Below are 3,639 nucleotides of genomic sequence, written 5' to 3'. Positions count from 1 at the left end.
ATTAAATAAAGCTGTTTATGATCTCCCCGTTCCTTCCATCAAAAATAACTATTTTCATGTTGCAGGCTTCTTTCCTATTTCTGCTTTGATGGAAGTACACAGAAACCACAAATTGCTAATTGATCGATTTAAATCCCAAAGAAAGCAATATGATATTTCGCAACCTTCGTAGGAAGAACAATTAAGATAATAGGAAAGAACACTATTGGAAGAACAATTAATATATCTGTACGCGTTTATCAATGATTCATTCACCACTGATCCGGTTAACACAGTACACTCAATTGTAAACCATGTTGCGCTTATCACGGATTGATTTGTGATACCACGGGTCGGTAGTCAGTCAAAGTTTCTGCTTGGACTGCAATAGAGCACTCCAACGACCATCCACAACGTTCAGGATAACACGGGATCTTAGAAAGAAACCTGTTTTCCATTATGTAGTATTATTCTTTTATCACTGGTTCATTTCATACGGTGTTTTCACGGTACTAAACAGCAGGGATAAAAGACAGTAGATGTATAACAGGAAAAAGAAAACAAGGGAATGACATAAAAACAACACCACCACCAACAATAATAATAATCTCAAATGTTGGCCCAAGATAGCGTTTTCGGGGCAGGAGGTTAGTCTATTACATCTCGCCCAGTGCTCAAACTGTACTTATTTTATCGACTCCGAAAGGATGAAAGGTAAAGTTGTTTGTAATAATAATAATAATAATAATAATAATAATTATTATTATTATTATTATTATTATTATTATTATTATTATTATTATTATTATTGTTGTTTTATATTTTGCCACAAGGCGAGCAATTTCCATTGAGGTGGGATGTAGGGAAAGTCGGTCACATCGATCCCAAAGCTCAAATGGTACTTATTTTATCGACCCCGAAAGGATGAATGGCAAAATGGACATGGGTAGAATTTGAATCCAGAACGTAAAAATGGACAAAATGCCGCTAAGCATGATGTCCGACTTGCTCCCGATTCTGCCAGCCTGCTGCCTTAAAAATAATAATTCTTTCTACTATAGGCGCAAGGCCTGAAATTTTGTGAGAGGGGTCTAGTCGATCCCAGTTCTCGACTGGTACTTATTTTATCGACTCCGAAATGATAAAAAGGCACAGTCGACATCGACGGGATTTGAACTCAGAACGTAAGTGCTACTAAACATTTCGGTCGGCGTGCTAACGATATTGCCATCACACCGTCTTAGGCTGGTGAAGAGTAGTAACATTCTGCTAAAGAAATACTACAGGAATAACGTTTTCTTTTTAATTTACTAATTGCTTATCTAATCGTGTATTATTACACTCTCCAAAAAGTCATCATAAACATTTGAAAGTATATTGTTTAATCCTTTAACTGTAAAATAGAATTTCATGATTATTCCAGTAATGATATCAAATACTTACCAGAAAACAGAATTGGTATCTTCTGTAAGTCATGGTTAAAAAAATAATTTCAAATATAACATTCCTCGTCAAAGATTAGATTGGTATCTAAAACTGCTTTTTACAGTGAAGGGTAATTAAATTTTGAGTGGATATATTTGATTTCTGCAGAAAAAGTGTAGTTAGATAATGTAGTCCTTAATTAGTTAGAAGTAGCAATCAAGTCTTCTTAAAATTAGAGATTACTGCCATACCCTTTTCACTGCGAAATTAAATTTCCTTGTTATTCCAGGAATGATTTAAATATCTGCTAAGAATTGAAATCGGTATTTTCTACAAGTCACGCTGTCTCAATTAATTTGACATATCTCAAGAGAAAATAGTTTTGACGTTTCTTAACGAAAGGTAGATTGGTGTATAAAACTGCTTTCTGCTGCTAAGGGTAACGAAATTTCAGGTGGATATATCTGGTTTCCGCAGTAAAAGGGTTAAAAGATATGAAACATATTTATTTGAAAATAATATACAAATTATGGTGTTTGTAATACGAGTTCATAAAAATACTAGGCGTAAGAAATGAAGCAGACAAATTAGCAGGAAAATGTGAAGTACAAAGAGAAATTTCCGCAGTAAAAGGGTTAAAAAATATGAAAAATATTTATTTGAAAATAATATACAAATTATGGTGCTTGTAATACGAGTTCATAAAAATACTAGGCGTAAGAAATGAAGCAGACAAATTAGCAGGAAAATGTGAAGTACAAAGAGAAATAGGCATAGAGTACACTGCAAGTCATTGCATTGCAAAAGCACTTTGTTAAAAAATCACATTAATGAAGATAGGGTAAAATATTGGTACGAATCAATAGATAAATTAATCTTCTGTTATGTCAGTTACAATTGTTGTCTTATAAATCTTACAGTTATTGAACAATAGAAACAAACAAAGATTGTGTTGGCTATACAGAAGATACAGAAGTCATATGCTTCTAAATTATATATTATCATGAACAGTTTGTATAGAAGTATAGAATCGTCTTTGTATTGTTGTGAAGACTATTCAGAAAATTTATGGCATTCTATGTATTTCAATATCAAGAATTATCATATCGAAAGAGAAAGAGAAAGATATAGAGATAAAAAAGGAGAGAGGAAGAAGGAGAGAGAGAGAGAGAGAGAGAGAAAGAAAGGGACAGAGAGAGAAATCGGAGATGTGAGGGAATGTTAGTCAGCCTTCAAAAGATTGCTAACGTTAAAGATACGATTTAGTCTGAAGGAACTGCCAACCACTAAAATCATTCAATTCATAAAATTAACCAAACGAGTTGTAATTTTATTAAACTTCATTGGTAGAGTATTAATTATCTCTTTTAAGACCGCCATAACGTCCATGCTCTTTCCACAAATGCTTCAGTTACGCCCTCATCCTACCCACACTCTCACACACTCATATACACACACATACACTTGCATACACCTACTATAGTACACTTTGTTGCCAATCAGATTTTCCCTGTTTTTTTGGTCCCGTTAGGCCCCTAATTCATTTTTAGAATTGAAATTGTTGAAATTAATCATCACATGTGATGTAGTTTCAATGTAAAGTTTATAATTTTGACAAAATTCTACTAAGATACCACGTGACATGCATATAGGTTATTTTTTCAGAGATTTCATTCGAAATCTATCTATGTCATTCTAAAAGCTATTGACTATGTCTTGTAATTTATTTTGAAATTGTAATTAACGATTATGAATTCTAAAAATATCTGGTAATGAGATAAATTTGAACGAAGGGAACCTGTATTTTTCCTATGCAAAGGATTATACCTAGATTATACTGAATTCTTATTAAATGTTTTATGTTGTCTGTGTAGTTAATGAATATTCTGCCTCATTTTTTTTTATGCTTCTCCATCGATATTAGAACATTATTTAGTTATTATGTTCAGAAAACGAATGTAAAATTACTAATCAGAGATTGTAGAGTATGATTAGTTATCATACGCGCTGTTAATTGACACTGTCGCTGCTTGGAGTTGCTCATTTTACACGTTTGTTCAACCAACATTTTCTTTTAGTGATATTGAATATTTTAAAGGTGATGTTACGAAAGGTATTTAATATATATATATATATATATATATATCTTAGGCATAGGCGTGTGCTTCTCAAACACATAGTTCAGGGTTCAGTCCCACTGCGTGACACCTTGGGCAAGTGTCTTCTACTATAGTC

The sequence above is a fragment of the Octopus sinensis genome, linkage group LG10, assembly GCF_006345805.1.
Source record: "Octopus sinensis linkage group LG10, ASM634580v1, whole genome shotgun sequence".
In the NCBI taxonomy this organism is placed as follows: Eukaryota; Metazoa; Mollusca; class Cephalopoda; order Octopoda; family Octopodidae; genus Octopus; species Octopus sinensis.
The sequence above is the reverse complement of the archived record's forward strand: the minus strand, read 5'-3'. Positions refer to the sequence as shown.